At 43.5% G+C, this 22841-nt stretch overlaps 1 protein-coding gene across 7 annotated transcripts in view; it reads right to left on the minus strand.

The window, feature by feature from the left end:
* LOC145544390 (uncharacterized) overlaps nt 1-22841 on the minus strand; it is a 475872-nt gene that overhangs the window by 44653 nt on the left and 408378 nt on the right. The window lies entirely within an intron of this gene.

Genomic DNA, 22841 nt, shown 5'->3' on the forward strand with positions numbered 1-22841 from the left:
TGCAAACACTTAGGATCCAGCAGCCTTGTAAACACATTCAAAATATTTACTTTCATGCTGTTCCTTTCTTCTTCTTCTAACACCCAAATGTCAATTTTAATGGAAGCCACATCTCCCCATATTGATTGGTTCATCTTGATTTTATTAAGGTTCAGTTTGGCTGCCCAGGAAGCTTTTCTAGTGTTTGAAACATTTATAAAAATGTATTTGGGAAGGGTACGGCGGGGCGATGAGGTAGATGGGGGGAGCAAAGAAAAAAAAATCACATTTTGCTTAAAATAAAGGCACAGTTTGTTGCCCAGATTTCATTAATTCAATAAATAAAAATACAAGTAAGCTCCAACTTCAACAAGCTCAAGTTTCCCTCCTAGCTGTGAAACCACAGTACCCCGATGGCTTCTAAATGTGTCAACACATGACCTTCCCATCCCAAACTCACCCGTGGGGAGAACATGATTTATGAGGTTGTCTGACCATCCCTGAAAAGGTTTTAAATATTTTACTTTCATAATAAGTGCAGCTCCTTCATTCAGTGGTAAATGATAGTGGGTTCTTGGAGAAAAGGGTGAGTTTCTGGGGGTGGGGGGAAGATCTCAACTTGGAAGAGATTCGCAAACAGCTCTGTGGCACCTTATGGTGTGTGAGCTAATTACTTGCCCTAAGTTGCCTAGTAAACCATCTTTGTTTGGGAAGGTTAAGTTTCTTCTCTGTTCCAAAAACTCAGAGCCAAACAGGGAAAGGAAAAAATGACGGTGTCTGTGGTGAGGCTGGCAATGCCGCCCGCCGGCTGGTTATTTGGAAAGGTTTTAGAAGATGTGTTATGAGGCATGGTAATGTGTGTCATTTTTCATGACTGAAGTCAAAGGATTTAGCAAGTTGAGTCTGAGGACTTGGATGCGGCAGTGGAAAATACCAAATAATGTGTAAGCTTTGCATCCCACCGCTGCCCAGGGCTCTCCTACCATCCGAGACGGAGGAAGAGGACGCTATTTTTTGGACTGCCAAATGCAACAGCTAGAAGATGAGAAATTTGGCTCAGCTCTAAAGTCATTTTTATATAGAAGAAAAGTGAGTTTTGGTTGTTGAAGAAGTCCCTCAGTTTACAAGTTGTTAATGGAGAACATGACTGTTCTTTGAAAAGGATAAGTCAAATGGTGACCACCTTTTATTCTGAGAAAGAGGAAGTGACTCTAAAAGAAATAGAATATGGAATACCTTTCTCTCCAAGTTTCACTTTTGTTCTGGTTCCTTGTAAATATGCATTCAAGGGGAACAGAGGATATAGCTAACCCTCCTAGCCAAGGATCCTTAGTTCCAAGTAATGGAAACTCACTTGAATGCATGTTAAGACAGAAAAGCAACATTTCTTATAAGGATACAGGAGTATCCCATGGAATGTAATGGATCAACAGAGGTCAGTCATAGGAGAGGCCAGAACAGGAGCCAGAGAGCCATGAAGAGCCAAGGCATCTGCTCCATCTGTTCGTTTATCTGCCTTTCTAGTCCCCTGCTTTACCCTCTCCCTCCATTCTGCTTCTCTCTTCTTACCCCAGACTGGATTTCTTTCTTATTCAGGTCCAAGGCTGAAGAGGACCACTCCACAGTGATGTCTCCCATTACACAGTCACTTGGCTCAAGGGACCAGCCCAGATCATGAATGAGCTATCCCTTAGAGAGTGCTTCCAAGTAATCTGCATGTTGTATTAATTCATTTAACCCTCCTATCCAGCCTATTAAGTTTATCCCTGTTTTATAGATAACAAACTTGTGAAAGTCTCTGTCGTGTCCGACTCTTTTCGACCCCACTGGAATTCTCCAGGCCAGAATATTGGAGTGGGCAGCTGTTCCCTTCTCCAGCAGATCTTCCCAACCCGGGAATCAAACTGGGGTCTCCTGCATTGCAGGCAGATTCCTTACCAGCTGAGATACCAGGGAACCCCTAACAAACTTGAGGCAGAAAAATTAAAAGACTAGTCCAAATTTACATAGCATGTGAACAGTAGATAGAGGTTTCAAATCAAGACAGCCTAACTCCAGAGCCTGTGCTCTTAATCAGGGCTGTTCTGCTCCCTGAGTCCCAGTGCCATTTCCCAGAAGAGAGAACGTGGTTGGCATCACTTGGATCGGGTGGGCACCCCACTCCAATCAGCCCTGGCCAACGTGGTGATAGATGGACCTCAGCAGGACCACATGGCACAACTTGAATTGTAGGGCACATCTCGTTGCTGTTAAGGAATCAGTTACCCCAGAATGGCGATGGGGTTTGGACAGATAGCACAAACTCTTCACATTATTCTATGAAAATGCTTATGCTCTCTGAGCCTCATGGGACAGTGTAGCAATACAGAATTGTGCTGTAGCTCAGTCACTCAGTAGGTGTCTGACTCTTTGTGACCCAATGGACTGTAGCCTGCCAGACTCCTCTGTCCATGGGATTTTCCAGGCAAGAATACAGGAGTAGGTTGCCATTCCCATCTCTAGGGGATTTTCCTGACCCAGAGATCAAACCCACGTCTCCTGAGTCTTCTGCATTGGTCCATGGATTCTTTACCACTAAGCCACAAGGTCATTAAAATATTTCAAGCACTATTTTCCTGGACATTATTATTTTCAAAGAGGCAACTCTACATGTGACTTACTTTTTTTCTAGTGTTCTCTAAAGATGGAAATTTAAAATTTCCCATGTGGCAGTTCAGCCAGGTTCCTGCAGTAGGGGAGTTCTTCTCCCCATCTAACCTAAATGCATCTAATGGCAGCTGAAACTGATCACTTTGTGTTGATTTCAGGGTAAACTGCGCACAAAAGGAACATGTGAGGAGATGCTGAAGTAATCTGTTTTTGGCTGAGTGTCACGCTGACTTAATTAGAAAATTTTATCAAAAGACTAATAACAAAGGCATAAAACATTCCTGGAATTATGTGTCTGGAAAGAGTTTCATTAATTTAAGTCTTTTTATATATAAACAAGTACATAAGTGAGGAAAGCACTCCAAGTCTGAGAGAACATTGGCTCCCTAACAGAAATGGCAGGGACGATAAAACTGTGAACTAAGAAATAGGCAATTTTTGATACATATTTCTGACCCTCACTCCATAAATGCCCTTATGCATGAGGCATTGGCCCATGTGGAAATTCTGATGCATTCAACAGTTTCCTAATACACAATTCCATTGAATGTATATAATATTCCACCACAGCAAATGAACTAAGGAAAAAGAAAAATAAAACAAGATATGCTCATTTTATTCTCAATTATCCAAAGATGTTTTCAGCTTACCCTCTCCTCAAACTTTCTCTATTTTTACTTCTAGCTAGCTTTTCACCTTTTGCAGGCCCTCAAATTTTTGAGCAGTCCTCATCTCTCTTCTCCCCACTCCAGTACTCTTGCCTGGAAAATCCCATGGACGGCGGAGCCTGGTAGGCTGCAGTCCGTGGGGTTGCTGAGAGTCAGACACGACTGAGCAACTTCACTTTCACTTTTCATTTTCATGCATTGGAGAAGGAAATGGCAACCCACTCCAGTGTTCTTGCCTGGAGAATTCCAGGGACGGCAGAGCCTGGTGGGCTTCTGTCTATGGGGTCGCACAGAGTCGGCCACGACTGAAGCGACTTAGGAACAGCAGCAGCAGCATCTCTCTTCTATTGTGGCCAAAGGATTAGCTGACAGTTTGCCCCCACTCCCTCAATATGCACATATACACACACACTCACACACTCACATATACTCACACGCATACCCTTCTTGAGTCTGTGCCTTGCCGTCTTCCCTGAAATTTGGTTTGGGTCTATTTCACTCCAGCTCAGCTTATAACAAATAGTCTCCTAGGCATTCTTAACCTTGTTTCCACTCTCAGAAAACAACAATGGCTCTCACCTTCCACAGGGATCACTTCCACCATGTCTCTTTATCATGGTCTATCAGTTCCCTATAGCATCAATGGAAGCTGCAACCCAGCTTCAACCAGTCCTCTGTGACCCCTCCAAGTTCCCCATTTAACTAGAAATTTTCATTTCACTCCAACCTCCACCTACGACATCACTCCAGCTCTCCTGAACAATCTGCTCTCACTTTCAATTATTCTTGGGAACCTGACTTCTGAGTGATACATACCAGGGACATCCAAACGGATGAGCTAAGAACAACCCCCTGTTCTACCTGAAGTGAGAAAAAGAAAGTCTTCAACCACCAATAACCCCACAAAGAGCAGACAAAAAAGATAAGGTAACACTTTTTTTCTCTGTGGATACTTCCAGGTTGTCAACGCTTACTCATAACCTCTCATTTTACAACCAAATAGCACCTCTCTAAGATAGGCAGGGACTAGATGATTTTTGTTGCTACTTGACAGATGAGGAATCCGAGATCTTTTGATTTCAGGTCTGTTCCACTCCGTATTTCCTGGAGTTAAGAACCTGTTCCACAGGCACCAAAGCTTTGGTCAAGGGCTCCAGCAACCAGGCTAGAATGCTTTATCGATAGAGATGGCTGCACAGGTACATACTACATACATTTGATTCATATATTCAACAAATACTGAGTCCATGAACAGCTACTGAGCTAGTACTTGGGACACTTCTGTCTTCCAGATTGCTAGAAGTATTTGCTAAAGACCTTTGCAACAGTTGAGGGTTGAGAATTTCAAGGGTATTGAGGTAGAAGCCACAGCCAACTCCTGACCATCAGTCCCGCCCACAGATGGGGTTAGACGATGCCACCAGTTTCTTTAGGATATCTCTTTCGGTGATTCCTTCACTGCTATTAGCCAATGTCTCTCCCTCAACACTTCCTTCACCTGCTTTCCCGACTTGTTAATGCTCAGGGTTCTTCCTGCCCCTAGTCCCTCCCACTCATGAAGAAAGCTCATCAAAACAACCAAGCTAGAAGCTCTTCTCTTCCAGGAAGTTTTTCACAAAACACAATTCTTAAAGGGGGCAATATTTAGTTCATATGAACGCATTATAAATTTCAGAAATTCCTTGATCAAGATGGGATGGTTTAGTTATAAAGTGTTCTTTGGCTGAAGGAAGCCTTCCTGAAGTAGCTCAAAGCACCAGGAATCATTGACATCATTCTGCCTACACCCAAGGCAGCTCTGAGGGAAGTTGCAGTGTGCTCTGCACAGAGAAGGGCCTGGACTCCAATGACCTGAGCTGTCTGCAAAATTGACTCCTGGGACTTGTTTTAAACCTTTGTCTGTCTCCAGCCCCAAGTTCTCTGGCAATGATGGGGAAGCACTTCTTTGTGAGACTTAGGTGGCTTTTGTGAACACATGGGCCCTGACTTTCATTTCACCGGACACACTACTATAGTGTAGGAGGGGTTTGGCTGCACAGCTGGTGCCATCCTGTGTGTGTGCATGGTGGCTTTGGAAAAGACACACTCTCTGGGAATGTGAGGAAAGACCCGACAAAGGAGGTGTCATTCAGACCAGCTGTGTCAAGGGGTGGGTGCAGCGTGTCAGGATGTGGAGTGAAGAGACCAGGGTTTCAGTCTCTGCTCTCTCCCTTCTGAGAATGACCTCCCCAAGGCATTTCCCCTCTTTGGGTCTCAGGTTGCTCATCTGGGGTGGGAGTATCCCAACCCTTGACATTTGCTTGCAAACTCTTGGATTCTGGGATTCCTTAGACTTTGCTCTTAATCCAGTCTTTATGACTCTGGTTTCACCAGAAACTCTTTGTGAGGAACAAGGCCCAGCTGTGGGAGGCGTCAGTGAGAGACATCAAGTCAAACAGAAGGTGCAGAGAGCAGAAAAGAACCATGAACCGTGTGCCACCAAGGCTCATGATTCTCAGTTTTTTTAGAGGCCTGGCAGGTGGCAGGTAATGTGGGATGTGCTAGGTCTATGGTAATAGGAAAGTGTGAAGCTTGCTTTAAACCAGAGAGGGTGTGCCACAACTAAAGGCACTCAAATTCATGTCTTCTAAGCACTGCACCTGTCACACAAAACAACTCTGTGGGTTGGCTTATAACCAAGGACAGCAGGTTTGAGACCCCATACCATCTCCGGAATTACAGAAAATATTTTTCCTGAAGGCAGCCAACTTGTCTGTTACCAGCTAAGACATTTTTCTTTTCAGAAATTCAGATCAGTAGATTCCTTTTCAATCAGATGCTTCCCATGGAATCCAAAAGCAGAGACAAACAGGGTGGATCAGACAGAAAGGAGCTTAAAAACTTACAGTTCGGGACTTCCCTGGTGGTCCAGTGGGTAAGACTCTGTGCTCCCAGTGCAGGGGGTCTGAGTTTGATCCCTGGTCTAGGAACTAGATTCCACGTCTCAACTAAAGATCCCTCATGCCACAACTAAGACCCAATGCAGCCAAACAAATAAATAAATATTTTTAAAAACTTACAGCCCATCTGAACCTCACTAGGCTCCAAGCATCGACCCCAAAACTGGCTCTGTTGTTAAGTGGAAAAGCTTGTCTGCAGCCTAAATGGTCCCCAATCACCTTCTGAACTGAGCAGGCCCTGAGAGCTGGGCAGAGTCACATAGGAGTGTGGCTTTTCAGATGAGAGAACAGCAGGCAAGAAATGGAGACTTCTTGCTAAGCCCCATTAACGTTTTAATAGAGCTTAAAGTAACAGTTCTCTTTGAAAACGCTTTATTCATAATTGACCAATTGTCATTAGATATAGTTACACTCCATGGCATCTTATTAGAAGGAGCTTGTTTGAACCCCCTCCCCAAGCATTCATAGTAAATTCCTAACAGATGATGTCATAACAGGCCATTACAATCTATAACATGTAGACACCATTAAAGAAATGTGTGTGCTTTTTTGGTACTGAAACATCTAACTTTATTATGAAGTTTGCTATAAAACCTGCTATGATGTATTTAACAATATTAAAGTGTTTATTCTTTAATATTGAAGTCACACTGCCCCTGTGATGCCTGTTATTCCTGCCACAAATGAGAATTGCCAAAACTGTCAGCTCAGTATTTAAACACTTCCTTAAGAGATTTCTTTCTTTCTCTTTTCCTCGTCTTCATTACTTTTTTTTTTTTGCTATGAAAAAGCAGATGTTCTAAAGCTATAAGTAACTAAAAACCAGCAATATATGCTCAAAGGCTGAAACCTAATATTTACAATAAGCTGATCCAATGAGAAATGTCTCCCCAGTGACCCTGGTCATGAAGTGGGAATCCATGTGGTCACTGGCCCTGGTGAGACAGTTGTCATTTATCAGAACCCATGCCCTGTGATTCTCGATTAGGGACTTTCCTGACATCAGCAACTCTCTACCTACTTGATACAAAAAGCAAAATAAATATGAAATCCATCCTTACTGCATCACATTCCATTGGCTTTACAATTGCCATATAAGATAGCTATGATGGATTCCATAATTTATGTAAGGAGATTTGGGCTTCTGGGTGGCAGTGGGCTCTACTGTTCGTCTTTATCACTGTAACAAATGTTACAGTTTCTAATAAATCCTTCAGGTAGAAACCACTGTCACAAACATGTATTTCTAATTGCTAATGAGAGCTAGAGATATTTATAATCAGACAAATGGCAAAAATAAGAGAAAGACCAGTATTCCTTAGAAGAAATCATAAAATTCAGACTATGGTAGAGACTTGACTAACTGCAGTATTAGTACTTTGGTATTCTTGGGAATGTGTGCATGTTGGGGAGGAATCAGAGCCTCCCCACAAGAGCTTCTGATCCAAATAAGTTCTGTAAAAGAGTTGGACACGACTGAAGCAACTTAGCACGCACATGAATATTCCATGATGAATATTCCATCACTTGCAGGTTAATTTGATATAACAAAGTCCTCTTTTAAAATGCAAACATTCCTTAGAGGGTTAAGCCTGTGGATTATTATGTTTTGGTACCTCTCTCATTACTGTAGTAATCTTCAGAAGATTCTCTTTAATTCAATCTACCAAACGTTTTAGTGAATGCCACATTCAGAAAACTAAGATCATGGCATCTGGTCCCATCATTTTATGGGAAATAGATGGGGAAACAGTGGAAACAGTGTCAGACTTTATTTTTGGGGGCTCCAAAATTACTGCAGATGGTGACTGCAGCCATGAAATTAAAAGACACTTACTCCTTGGAAGGAAAGTTATGACCAACCTAGACAGCATATTAAAAAGCAGAGACTGTACTTTGCCAACAAAGGTCCGTCTAGTCAAGGCTATGGTTTTTCCAGTAGTCATGTATGGATGTGAGAGTTGGACTGTGAAGAAAGCTGAGCACTGAAGAATTGATGCTTTTGAACTGTGGTGTTGGAGAAGACTCTTGAGAGTCCCTTGGATCGCAAGGAGATCCAACCAGCCCATCCTAAAGGAGATCAGTGCTGGGTGTTCATTGGAAGGACTGATGTTGAAGCTGAAACTCCAATCCTTTGGCCACCTCATGCAAAGAGTTGACTCATTGGAAAAGACCCTGATGCTGAGAAGGATTGGGGGCAGAGAATGAGGTGGCTGGATGGCATCACCGACTTGATGGACATGAGTTTGGGTAGACTCTGGGAGTTGGTGATGGACAGGGAGGCCTGGCATGCTGCGTTTCATGGGGTCACAGAGAGTCGGACGTGACTGAGCGACTGAACTGAACTGAACTGAGAGTACTATGTCCATTATGGGGGTTTTTAGAAACAAAGATTGTCCAAACCCTCTCAACGGCTCCCTAAAGGAGGTACTACAGGTTCCCAACAAGAAGTTTATTCAAGTAACTCAAGTGAAAGGCTCCCATTCCTCTCTGTCCTCCAGAACTCTCCGGATCTTTCTCACTGTTCTTGTTTCTTATTGTTCCCATTGAGAAAATGGACATTCATTTTTTTCCCCCGAGCCTACTTTTTCTATATGGAACTTCTAAACCGCATGGCTGTATTTGCTCTAAATGCATGTGTGCTCAGTTGTGTTCAACTCTTTTGCGATCCCATGGACTGTAGCCTTCCGGGCTCTTCTAGCCATGGGATTCTCCAAGCAAGAGTACTGGAGTGCGTTACCATTTCCTACTCCAGGGGCTCTTTCAGGCTCAAGGACCGAACCCATATCTCTTACATCTCCTGCATTGGCAGGCAGGTTCTTTACCACTAGCGCCACCTGGGAAGCCCTGTTTGCTCTGCAAGAACCTATTTGGGCCAGAGCCTTGGGCTTCCACTTGCCAAGAGGAAATGCTTCCATTCAGATGGAAAAGACTATTTCTACAGGTCAAGCATGAGTCAGCCTGAGGATTACTGTAGGAGGGAGCACTTGTCTCCCACTCCAGTGAACCCCTGAGTGGGATTTCAGAAAGACTCACTCCTGTGATTTCCTCCCATCCCTCATTACTGACCACCCCAACCCCACTCCCAAAGGAATGATAAATTGATTGATTGTCAGTCAGGAAGAAAAAGTGGACATACATGGCTCAGAATTCTCATCTACATTCTCTGAACTCACCTGTCTGCAGAAGGATGCATCTACTTGTTTGGGGCTATGAGTAAGGGGGTCTGTCCCTGGAGGTGAGACTTGTAATTTAGGAGAGAAGGGCAGATTCAATTCAGCAGAGTGTTGGCAAGTCCATTTGGCCTCACACCAAAGCCACATTCTTTAATCCACCTTGAATCAGTAAAAAGCTGATAGATGGATCTCTACATGTCCAACCTCTGTGCCTACCTCCCATCTCATCTGAATATTGCAAGGAAGAGAGCTATTTTGGGGGGAGATCCCTAAACGCTAGCACTTTTACATCTCCTGCACTAAAAGTGGTACTGACTCCAGGTACTGTGTGCTCTAGGTGAGTCTCCTGTAGCATTTACATGGAGACATAGTCCTTCAAAACTCTGTGGGCTGTTCTGGAAATCCTGCCTGGTACACTGCCATCCAACCCTAATCCTCATGGGAGAGATATTTCTTCTTGGACACAAGTATGCAGAGTGATCTGATTAAACACTCACTAATGAAATGTTTAGACACACTAAAATTAAAACTACAGAAAACTAGCTAATCTGATCACACGGACCACAGCCTTGTCTATCTCAATGAAACTAAGCCATGCCGTGTGGGGCCACCCAAGACGGATGGGTCATGGTGGAGAGGTCTGACAGATTGTGGTCCACTGGAGAAGGGCATGGCAAACCACTTCAGTATTCTTGCCTTGAGAACCCCATGAACAGTATGAAAAGGCAAAAGGATAGGACACTGAAAGATGAACTCCCCAGGTCAGTAGGTGCCCAATATGCTAATGGAGATCAGTGGAGAAATAACTCCAGAAAGAATGATGGGATGGAGCCAAAGCAAAAACGATACCCAACTGTGGATGTGACTGGTGATAGACGCAAAGTCCGATGCTGTAAAGAGCAATATTGCATAGGAACCTGGAATGTTAGGTCCATGAATCAAGGCAAACTGGAAGTGGTCAAACAGGAGATGTCAAGAGTGAACGTTGACATTCTAGGAATCAGCGAACTAAGATGGACTGGAATGGGTGAATTTAACTCAGATGACCATTATATCTACTACTGTGGGCAAGAATCCCTTAGAAGAAATGGAGTAGCCATCATGGTCAACAAAAGAGTCCGAAATGCAGTACTTGGATGCAATCTCAAAAACGACAGAATGATCTCTGTTCGTTTCCAAGGCAAACCATTCAATATCACGGTAATCCAAGTCTATGCCCTGACCAGTAACGCCGAAGAAGCTGAAGTTGAACGGTTCTATGAAGACCTACAAGACCTTCTAGAACTAACACCCAAAAAAGATGTCCTTTTCATTATAGGGGACTGGAATGCAAAAGTAGGAAGTCAAGAAACACCTGGCGTAACAGGCAAGTTTGGCCTTGGAGTACAGAATGAAGCAGGGCAAAGGCTAATAGAGTTTTGCCACGAGAACGCACTGGTAATAGCAAACACCCTATTCCAACAACACAAGAGAAGACTCTAAACGTGGACATCACCAGATGGTCAACACCGAAATCAGATTGATTATATTCTTTGCAGCCAAAGATGGAGAAGCTCTATACAGTCAGCAAAAACAAGACCAGGAACAGACTGTGGCTCAGATCATGAACTGCTTATTGCCAAATTCAGACTTAAATTGAAGAAAGTAAGGAAAACCACTAGACCATTCAGGTATGACCTAGATCAAATCCCTTATGAGTATACAGTGGAAGTGACAAATAGATTTAAGGGACTAGACCTGATAGACAGAGTGCCTGATGAACTATGGACAGAGGTTCGTGACATTGTACAGGAGACAGGGATCAAGAAAATCCCCATGGAAAAGAAATGCAAAAAAGCAAAATGACTGTCTGAGGAGGCCTTACAGATAGCTGGGAAGAGAAGAGAAGCGAAAAGCAAAGGAGAAAAGGAAAGATATTCTCATCTGAGTGCAGAGTTCCAAAGAATAGCAAGGAGAGATAAGAAAGGCTTCCTCAGCGATCAGTGCAAACAAATAGAGGAAAACAACACATTGGGAAAGACTAGAGATCTCTTCAAGAAAATTAGAGATACCAAAGGAACATTTCATGCAAAGATAGGCTCGATAAAGGACAGAAATGGTATGGACCTAACAGAAGCAGAAGATATTAAGAAGAGGTGGCAAGAATACACAGAAGAACTGTACAAAAAAGATCTTCATGACCCAGATAATCACGATGGTGTGATCACTCACCTAGAGCCAGACATCCTGGAATGTGAAGTCAAGTGGGCCTTAGAAAGCATCACTACGAACAAAGCTAGTGGAAGTGATGGAATTCCAGTTGAGCTATTTCAAATCCTCAAAGGTGATGCTGTGAAAGTGCTGCACTCAATATGCCAGCAAATTTGGAAAACTCAGCAGTGGCCACAGGACTGGAAAAGGTCAGTTTTTGTTCCAATCCCAAAGAAAGGCAATGCCAAAGAATGCTCAAACTACCGTACAATTGCACTCATCTCACACGCTAGTAAAGTAATGCTCAAAATTCTCCAAGCCAGGCTTCAGCAATACGTGAACCGTGAACTTCCAGATGTTCAAGCTGGTTTTAGAAAAGGCAGAGGAACCAGAGATCAAATTGTCAATAACCGCTGGATCATCGAAAAAGCAAGAGAGGTCCAGAAAAACATCTATTTCTGTTTTATTGACTATGCCAAAGCCTTTGACTGTGTGGATCACAATAAACTGTGGAAAATTCTGAAAGAGATGGGAATACCAGACCATCTGACCTGTCTCTTGAGAAACCTGTATGCAGGTCAGGAAGCAACAGTTAGAACTGGACATGGAACAACAGACTGGTTCCAAATAGGAAAAGGAGTACGTCAAGGCTGTATATTGTCACCCTGCTTACTTAACTTATATGCAGAGTACATCATGAGAAACGCTGGGCTGGAAGAAACACGAGCTGGAATCAAGATTGTCGGGAGAAATATCAATAACCTCAGATATGCAGATGACACCACCCTTATGGCAGAAAGTGAAAAAGAACTAAAGAGCCTCTTGATGAAGGTGAAGGAGGAGAGTGAAAAAGTTGGCTTAAAGTTCAACGTTCAGAAAACTAAGATCATGGCATCTGGTCCCATCACTCCATGGGAAATAGATGGGGAAACAGTGGAAACAGTGTCAGACTCTACTTTTTTGGGCTCCAGAATCACTGCTGATGGTAACTGCAGCCATGAAATTAAAAGACGCTTACTCCTTGGAAGGAAGGTTATGGCCAACCTAGATAGCATGTTTAAAAGCAGAGACATTACTTTGCCAACAAAAGTCCATCTAGTCAAGGCTATGGTTTTTCCAGTGGTCATGTATGGATGTGAGAGTTGGACGGTGAAGAAAGCTGAGCGCTGCAGAATTGATGCTTTTGAACTGTGGTGTTGGAGAAGACTCTTGAGAGTCCCTTGGACTGCAAGGAGATCCAATCAATCCATCCTAAAGGAGATCAATCCTGGGTGTTCATTGGCAGGTCTGATGTTGAAGCTGAAGCTCCAATACTTTGGCCACCTCATGCGAAGGTTTGACTCATTGGAAAAGACCCTAATGCTGGGTACGATTGGGGGCGGGAGGAGAAGGGGACGACAGAGGATGAGATGGTTGGATGGCATCACCGACTCGATGAACATGGGTTTGGGTAGACTCCGGGAGTTGGTGATGGACAGAGAGGCCTGGCGTGCTGCAATTCATGGGGTCGCAGAGAGTCGGACACGACTGAGCGACTGAACTGAACTGAATGAAATGTTAGGGAAGCAATACCACATTCGCCTTCTCAGAAGTGTTCCTGGTGATTTAATGGAGAAACACATGAGAAACCAGCTAACCAAAAATGATGAGTAATAGTGGCAGAATTTAAAGCATACTTGAGCCAGATATTTGGGAACAAATCTCATCACCCTGCACTGAGGATGGAAAGCTTTAAATGCTCACAGATAACAGGCAGGGGAAAGAAATTACTAAAGTGTCTGAGGATAAGAAAACCACAAGCTCAAGTAGGATGGTAACTGGCGATTGGTATTTGCCTTTGACATTAAGAAATAACACAGAGTGGAAGGGACTCAGGCAAGCCTGACACTGTGGACAAGAAATAGCCTCAGTCAGTGTACAATAAAAGGATTTATTTACACCCTATATTTAAGAGAGGCAGCCTCTCCTGGGTGCCAAAATATTGTCACTGAGTCAGATGGGGTTAATGGATCTTTTGGATTTTTAAGAGAAACAAGTCATAAGTGTGGATTTTTATGTAAAAACATCTCAATGCAGAGTTCCAAAATATAGCAAGGAGAGATAAGAAAGCCTTCCTAAGATATCAATGCAAAGAAATACAGGAAAACAATAGAATGAGAGAGACTAGAGATCTCTCCAAGAAAAACAGAGATACCAAGGGAATATTTCATGCAAAGATGGGCACAATAAAAGACAGAAATGGTATGGACCTAACACAAGAAGGAGATATTAAGAAAAGGTGGCAAGAATCACAGAAGAACTTTACAAAAAAAGATCCCAATGACCCAGATAACCACGATGGTGTGATCACTCACCTAGAGCCAGACATCCTGGAGTCTGAAGGCAAGTAGGCATTAGGAAGCATCATTACGAACAAAGCTACTGGATGTGATGCAATTCCAGCTGAGCTATTTCAAGTCCTAAAAGATGATGCTGTGAAAGTGCTGCACTCAATATGTCAGCAAATTTGGAAAACTAGGCAGTGGCCACAGGACTGGAAAAGGTCAGTTTTCATTCCAATCTGAAAGAAAGGCAACGCCAAAGAATGTTCAAACTACCACTCAAATGCACTCATCTCACACACTAGCAAAGTAATGCTAAAAATTCTCCAAGTGAGGCTTCAACAGTACATGAACTGAGAACTTCCAGATGTTCAAGCTGGATTTAGAAAAGGCAGAGGAACCAGAGACCAAATTGCCAACATCTGGTGGATCACAGAAAAAGCAAGAGAGTTCCAGAAAAACATCTATTTCTGCTTTATTGACTATGCCAAAGCCTTTGACTGTGTGGATCACAACAAACTGTGGAAAATTCTTCAAGAGATGGGAATACCAGACCACCTGACCTGCCTCCTGAGAAGTCTGTATGCACATCAAACCCGCAGTTAGAACTGGACATGGAACAACGGACTGGTTCCAAATTGAGAAAGGAGTACGTCAAGGCTATATATTGTCACTCCGCTTATTTAACTTATATGAAGAGTACATCATGTGAAATGCCAGGCTGGATGAAGCACAGCTGGAATCAAGATTGCTGGGAGAAATATCAATAACCTCAGATATGCAGATGACACCACCCTCATGGAAGAAAGTGAAGAGGAACTAAAGAGCCTCTTGATGAAAGTGAAAGAGGAGAGTGGCATACTGTCCCACCACTTCATGGCAAAAAGATGGGGAAACAATGGAAACAGTGACAGACTTTATTTTCTTGGGCTCCAAAATCACTGCAAATGGTGACTGCAGCTATGAAATTAAAAGACACTTGCTCCTTGGAAGAAAAGCTACAACAAACCTAGACAGCATATTAAAAAGCAGAGACATTACTTTGCCAACAAAGGTCCATCTAGTAAAAGCTATGGTTTTTCATGTATAGATATGAGAGTTGGACCATAAAGAAAGCTGAACACTGAAGAGCTGATGCTTTTGAACTGTGGTGTTGGAGAAGACTCTTGCGAGTCTCTTGAACTTCAAGGAGGTCAAACCAGTCAATCCTAAAGGAAATCAGTCCCAAATATTCTTTAGAAGGACTGATGCTAAAGTTGAAGCTCCAATACTTTGGCCACCTGATGCGAAGAACTGACTCACTGGTAAAGATACTGAGGCTGAGAAAGATTGAAGGCAGTAGGAGAAGGGGATGACAAAGGATGAGATGGTTGGATGGTATCACTGACTCGATAGACTTGAGTTTGAGTAAGATCCAGGAGTTGGTGATGCACAGGGAAGACTGGTGTGCTTCAATCCGTGGGGTGGCAAAGAGTCGGACACGACTGAGTGACTGAACTGAACTGACCTGCACCCTCCTTCAATGTTAGTAATGAATTCATTAAGAAAACAAGGTCAAACAATAACAATCCCCTAGCCATATAGGCTCTGACTGTGCAGGAGATGTGACACTGTCCTCAGGCCCAAGCTGACCCAGGGGTGTTCTTTTCCCCCTAGGCCTTCACTGAGTCTGGCTTTCCTGGATGTGGGATCCCTGCATATGCTAAACTCTGGCCTTCCTAATTCTGATTTTTAAAATCACCATGAAAACCTTCAAAGAGATGAGTACAGGCTCATTTTCAATAGAATGAACTCCAGCTAGCTGAAAAAAAGGCTTGTTTTTCAGCCATGAACAGCTGCTAATACCACCTTGAATGTAATAATATAACTAGTGCCTTCTGATGTCACTTTATTAAAAAGTTGCATTATAACAGAGAAAAAAATGATGCAATTATTATGAAATTCAGGCTTCTTCAAAGCAGACACTTTCCCACCATGGACTCTAACATCTTTAAAAGGCTAAAACACCTGAAAAAATCTGGGAGTTAAGAATACATCTTTTAAATTATAGCCTTTATCAACATTCCTGGTGTCTCTCTCTTCAGCTTCCCTCAGGATTTCACCTTGAAACTTAGCAACTTTATTCTCCTGACAACAACTTACTTCACAAAGATGAAACAGGTTCAATAAATTGGTGCAACAGAACCTTTAGGATGTTAAACAAACCAACATTAAGGGAAGGCAAATTCCTCCACTCTATTGGGTACCTGATGACAAGGCCCTCTAGGTTTTAGTTAGAGAATCTCAAGGAAATGTGGTCTGAGTACTGAAAAGAGGCCCCATGTGTACAATGGAAGCAGTGATGCCTTTTCAGGATCTCATTAGGGGCCTAGTGCTGTTTGCATAAGAGCCTGGTCAGCCTGCTGGCATGGGAGGGCTCCCCACTGCAGAGGGTGATGGAAGGTGGTGAAAAACAAAAGGACAGTGATGACCTTCTCCTCAAAATCTCTACCAGAGAGGACAGCTTTATAGAGACTGGACCCTAGATACACTAAGTTTATGGGGACAAAACAAGCAGTTTGAGGGGTGAGAATCAGACACATTCAATCAAACGACAGGATCAGGGCCAAAGGAGGGGGGTCCAACAAGAAGTGGGGTGTTTTTTTTTCCCCACTGACTTAAGCTGGTTCCTTGATTGACCCTTCAGAAGACAAGTTGTTTGACTTAACAAACCTGCCTGCTGGTCCCTGGGTATGTATTTCTGTCCTCAAAACCACCAGTTAGTTGACATAATTCAGTTCTTGGGAAGAATTATGCTGCTTTAAAATGCACTTAAAATGCTTGGTTCTTCAGATGCATTCATTTGTTTCAGAAATTGGTTTCTGGATACAGAAGTCATCAAATTCTCTTTGCAAACTTCCTCACTGGTGAAGGAAGATGGGCTAATAACCCAGTTTTATCTGGGAAGATTAATGTCTATCTGTCTACCACAAACCAGGGTCTTTCCAGGTGGCTCAGCTGGTAAAGAATCTGCTTGCTAATGCAGGAGACGCGGGTTCTACCCCTGGGTCAGGAAGATACCCTGGAGAAGGAAATGGCAACCCATTCCAATATTCTTGCCTAAAAAATTCCATGGACAGAGGAGTCTGGCTACAGTTCATGAGGCTGCAAAACAGTCAGACATAATTTAGTGATTAAACAACAACCACCACAAACCCAGAACAAAACATGGTGGGGAAGGGGAGGGAGTTAGTACTTTCCAATTCAATTCAATGAAGAATTATTCAGAGATTCCTTAAAGGAGCTGATAGCTCAGAAAACAATAGGACATGATACACTGAGTTTGAAGGGGTAGTTAGAGTGCACATCCAGCCAGGCTGGCCTGGAATGGTCCTAGTGATGGTTTAGTCATTAAGTCGTGCCTGACTCTTGCAAACCCATGGACTGTAGCCCGCCAGACTCCTCTGTCCATGGGATTTTCTAGGCAAGAATACTGGAGTGGGTTTTCATTTCCTTCTCCAGGGGATCATTCTTCAGCACTCAGCCTTCTTTAGGGTCCAACTCTCACATCCATACATGACTATAGGAAAAACCATAATCTGAAAGGAAATCAACCCTGAATATTCATTGGAAGGACTGATGCTGAAGCTGAAGCTCCAATACTTTGTCCATCTGATGTGAAGATTGACTCACTGGAAAAGACCCTGATGCTGGGTAAAACTGAAGGCAGGAGAAAAAGGGGATGACAGAGGAGATGGTTGGATTGCATCACCGACTCAATGGACATGAGTTTTAGCAAATGGTGGGAGACCTGGCATGCTGCAGTCCATGGGGTCACAATAAGAAAGACAAGACTGAGCTTCTGAACAACAACATGTGAGAACAACTTCAAAGGCAGAAGTCAACAAACCACAACTCATGGACCAAAGCTATCTCATTGTTTGTTTTTATAAATAAAGTTTTCTTAGAATACAGTCATGTCTGTTCATTTATGGATGCTGTGGCTGCTTTTGCTCTACCTACAATAGCAGAGTTGTGTGGTTATAGTAGAGACCGTAGGGCCCTGAGAACCTAAAATATTTACTCTCTGGCTTTTTATAGGGTTGATACCTTCTCAAAAGCTTCCCTGGTGGCTCAGACAGTAAAGTGTCTGTCTGCAATGCAAGAGATCCAGGTTTGATCCCTGGGTTGGGAAGATCTCCTGGAGAAAGCAATGGCAGACCACTCCAGTACTCTTGCCTGGAAAATTCCATGGATGGAGGAGCCTGGTAGGCTACAGTCCATGGGGTTGCAAAGAATCAGACATGACTGAGCGACTTCATTTTCACTTTCACCTCCTCTAAGGCAGTGCCTTATAATTGAGGATCACAGTCAATCCTAAAGGAAATCAGTCTTGAATATTCATTGGAAGGATTGATGCTGAAGCTGAAACTCCGATACTTTGGCCACCTGATGCGAAGAACTGACTCATTGGAAAAGACCTTGATGCTGGGAAAGATTGAAGGCAGGAGGAGAAGGGGATGACAAAGGATGAGATGGTTGAATGGCATCACTGACTCGATGGACATGAGTTTGAGCAAGCTCCAGGAGTTGGTGAAGGACAGGGAAGCCTGATGTGCTGCAGTCCATGGCACCACGAAGAGTCGGACATGACTGAGTGACTAAACTGAATTGAACTGACACCCACTAGAAGTCTTTAGACCTGCTGAAGTTCTGTGTGACCCAACCAGGAAAAGCCCAGTCTGCCTCCTGATTGCAGGACCTCTGTCTGCAGGCACCAGGTTCCCTTGGATCTTCTTCAGAGCTCTAATCAGCCCTCTTTTCTAGATAGACATCAATGTATATTTTCTCACATAGTTCCACTGCAGCGAGCAGAGGCAAACCATGACATTCTGGGGCTCAGAGATGCACCCACCAATCAAATCAATTATAACAAGTTGGGGGTGTGAATGCAATTACTCCTGGGAGAGCTATGCAGAAAGAACCAAAGCAGCTATGTTGAATTTCACTCACCTCTACCATCTCTTACCCTTCTCCAAGAGAAAACATTGTCAGAAAAGAGACGGGGAGCATCGAAAGAGTGGGAGCAAGTGTATACTTGAGGCAAGTTGCCTTCAAGTCTGGCTGTGAACTGAACAGCCTTGGAAGCCTCCTGTGCCTGGACACACCTGCTGGGCTCCAATGTGCAACAGAACATCCTAGACTTTGTAGTTCAGCCCTCATTTCACACATTTTTATTCTTTACACTAAAGTGATATGTTGACTATGTCCCTTGCTGGGGTTGGGTTATTATTGCTTTGTAAGACTCTCTTAGATGAGAAAGCTCACATATCAAGAAAATCCTGTCAGACCACATGCTGAAATTTCTGGTTCACAAAGTTTTGTCACCAGTTCTAGAAACTAGAAATAGGACCTGTCTTTGGCAAAATTATGACATGAATAAAGTTTGCTTTCCAAGTCAGAAGCCTGGCCCTTCTTATTCTTTCCCTCTTCCTGTGTCATGGCTTTTCTCACCACTCTGACCACCATGGCTCCAGCATCATCACAGGCTCGCTGGCACAGGTGTTTGAGGCTAGTCATGGGGTTCCTTTATGTGCTGAACTTCAGGATGCTGAATGTGAACCTCATTCTAACAAAAGGAGGATAAGCTGGTCCATGGAGAAAGTGGTGAAAGAAACTGGGGGGCAGGGAGGCCCATGTCACCATGAGATGTCATGACATGCAGCTGGTATTCATTCCATTGATGGCTCAGAGGGGCCTGAGAACCTCGGTCAAAAGCAGACTCATTTGAAACTGGAACCTTCAATTAGTAATGAAGGGCAAATTCTTTGCTTGATACTTGAGTTTACTCTCAGAATGGTTCAGGGAGCTTCTTTATTTTCCCAGACTCTCAGTTTCCACTTTTGTAACTGACAGAGCTGGTTACTACTGATGGGTGCAGAAAACTATCAAGGGAAATGCTTATTATTTTCTCCTTTGCAACTCTAGAGCAGAGCAATATGATGACCAAGATGGGGAATCTGGGTATGTGCCCAGAATAACGGCGGAGTTTCTCTCCAGCAGGGCTTCCCTGGTGGCTCAGACAGTAAAGAATCTGCCTGCAATGCACAAGACCCAGGTTCGATCCCTGGGTCGGGAAGATCCCCTGGAGAAGGGCATGGCAGCCCACTCCAGTATTCTTGCCTGGAGAATTCCGTGGACAGAGGAGCCTGGTGGACTACAGTTTGTGGGGTTGCAAAGAGTTGGACTGAGCGACTTCCACTTCCACTTCTCTCCAGCACCTGTGTCCCTTGCTTGAAATTTCATAGTCTAAAGTGGTTTAAGATAAAGTGACCTGGGGATGGGACTGTCCCCAGAAGGGTGGTATCTGTTAGAAAGGCCTTGAGGTGTGAACACACCTGGCCCAGTTTCTACTCTTGGGCTTCCTCTGCTGGGGTCTGTGCCATCCAGAGATCTCTGCCAGCATCATGGTTGCAAAAAGTCAGTTCTCGGCATGTCAACCTTACAACCCCTGAGCTCACAGGTTCTCGTGGCACCCGCCAAACACTTTTAATAGTTTCAGCCATTTTCAAGGCCTAGCACCTCCCAGTACAACAGTCCGTGCTGGCTCTGCTACAATTCACGCTGCAAGCCGAGAATTTTTCTCCCTTTGGCACTGCTGAGGGGAGAGGTGTTGAAAAGAAGCCCAAGCAGATGGGAATGGGATCCCATTACTTGGTAAATATCTGAATAGCATTTCTTTTTAATTCAATATGAGAGTTTTAGCATGTTTACAATTTTCCCTACCTTAATTATGAAGTCATTTTATTAAAGGTGCACATACCTCGATTATAGTGGGTGAGCTCTTGGCTCTGAGGTAGGTAACTGTGTGAGAATTCCATCCTGGGCATTGTTTTAGGTCTGTTAGCAACTGGCGCAGCACTTGCCAGTTTCCCTCCCTGGGTAACGACAGAGACACTAACACAATAGCAAAGCTGTTAATCCCAAACACATTACTAATAAGGCAAGCTGCCTTGCTGGAGGTTGCAGAGAGGATGGAGGACGGATGTGGAAATGCTAATATAGAAGCTCACACTCTCTCTCGTACTCACAGATTGGTGGATAATGAGGAATGTCCTGCTTTCCTCAAAATATCACTGCAGTCAATCACCTCAGAGCTTCCCCTCTAATCACGTGTCATCAACTGATGTATGTATTTGGGAGGCACTGAAGGTGAATAATCAGCATGGATGTGTTCACTCCATGGATGGTGTGTTTACCCCATGGATGATGCATTCACCCTGTGAATGATGTGTTCATCCTGTGAAAGTGAAAGTGTTAGTTGCTCAGTCATGTCCAACTCTTTGCAACCCCATGAACTGTAGTCCACCAAGCTCCTCTGTCCATAGAATTCTCCAGGCAAGAATACTGGAGTGGGTTGCTATTCCCTTCTCCAGGGGATCTTTCTGATCCAGGGATTGAACCCAGGTCTCCTGCATTGCAGGCAAACCCTTTATCATCTGAGCCAGCAGGGAAGCTGGGTTCATCCTGTGGATGGCGCCCAAAAGATGCTTACGGGACTCAAATTTATTCATCATTTTTGACATGCTTCTCTATGTGATTTATTGATCCTTTGGCCACATGGTAGATTCTGTAGATATTTAGTTTTGAAAAGAAATAATAACTATATAATTAGTTTCAGAAAATAGCACAATCAAGGAGGCTGGATATTGTACAGCTTGAGTGGAATGTAGTTTTGGAAGCATAACATGGCCAAGTTCAGGGACTCTGAGGAGGTGAAAATAAGGCAAGAAGTCATGAAAACTGATTTTTTCCCTTCCTCTACAGAACAGGTGCAAGCAGCTGTGGGGGAAACACACAAACTTCAACTTGGATTTGGAAGTAAAAATTGCACTGTGGGATTTAACCTTTAGATAGTCTCAGTCCTAGCTCAGAATCTCCTTGTCCTGGACATGCTTAACATTTAGTAGACTTCACCCCATGATTGGTTTGGTGGTAGCTACTGACCAAAATGCTATATCTGGCTTGACACAGAATTTTGGAAAGCCATAAAGAATTCCTCAAAGTAGTTATAAATTAGAATAGCTCCTGGAAGCTGTCAAATAATATCAACACCTCTGAGTTCACTTTTGTAGCTGCTGCTGCTGCTGCTAAACCGCTTTAGTCGTGTTTAGCGACCCCATGGACTGCAGCCTACCAGGACCCTCCGTCCATGGGATTTTCCAGGCAAGAGTACTAGAGTGGGTTGCCATTACCCTCTCCACACCTTTGTAGACTGGATCTCAATCAGCCTTAGTGCAGGCTCCTGAGAACTATAGTTTGCAAAACTTTCCAGGTGATTCTGGTGCTCTACCACACTTGAGAAGATTTTCTATGTTTTCTAGGCTTAATTTTTTAAATTAAATTTAAAAAATTTTAAAAGAAGATTGGCTTAAGAGTTGTTAACATCTTGCTTTATCAAATAAAGAAAAATAAACTACCCACTATCACCATCATTTCATCAGAAAAAGAGAGATGAACACCAAGGAAAAAATTGGAAGGACAGATCTTTAAACACATTTAATTTCATAAAAAGTCACTAAGCTGCCACACCCATGTTCATAACAGAATTATTTATGAAAGGTACCAAAAAGTGGAAGTAACCCAAGTGTCCACTGATGGAATGGACAAACAAAATGTGGGGTGTGTGTGTGTCCACTAAGTCGCTTCAATTGTGTCTGACTCTTTGTGACTCTATGGACTTTCGCGCTCCAGGCTCCTCTGTCATGGGTTTATCCAGCTAAGAATACTGGAGTGGGTTGGCATGCCCTCCTCCAGGGGATCTTCCTGACCCAGGGATTGAAACCCACGTCTCTTACATCTCCTACATTGGCAGGTGAGTTCTTTATCACTAGCGCCACCTGCAAAGTCACTAAGCTGTCACACCCATATTCATAACAG

The sequence above is a fragment of the Giraffa tippelskirchi genome, chromosome 4 (assembly GCF_054371585.1).
Source record: "Giraffa tippelskirchi isolate mGirTip1 chromosome 4, T2T-mGirTip1v1.2.pri, whole genome shotgun sequence".
Lineage (NCBI taxonomy): Eukaryota > Metazoa > Chordata > Mammalia > Artiodactyla > Giraffidae > Giraffa > Giraffa tippelskirchi.